The sequence below is a fragment of the Acanthisitta chloris genome, unplaced genomic scaffold (genome assembly GCF_000695815.1).
Source record: "Acanthisitta chloris isolate BGI_N310 unplaced genomic scaffold, ASM69581v1 scaffold39973, whole genome shotgun sequence".
In the NCBI taxonomy this organism is placed as follows: domain Eukaryota; kingdom Metazoa; phylum Chordata; class Aves; order Passeriformes; family Acanthisittidae; genus Acanthisitta; species Acanthisitta chloris.
In genome coordinates, this window is record NW_008666092.1 from 1 (window position 1) to 233 (window position 233).

A 233-nucleotide genomic window follows, 5' to 3' on the forward strand; every position below is an offset into this window, starting at 1 on the left:
TCTCCCCACGGGGGTACAATGCCTTCCACTGCAAGGGCTCCTGCCCCTTCCCGCTGGGCGAGAACATGCGGCCGACGAACCACGCCACGGTGCAGTCCATCATCAACGCCCTGAAGCTGAGCGAGGGCGTCAGCAGCCCCTGCTGTGTGCCCGACAAGCTCTACTCCATCAACCTCCTCTACTTCGACGACGACGAGAACGTGGTGCTCAAGCAGTACGACGACATGGTGGCT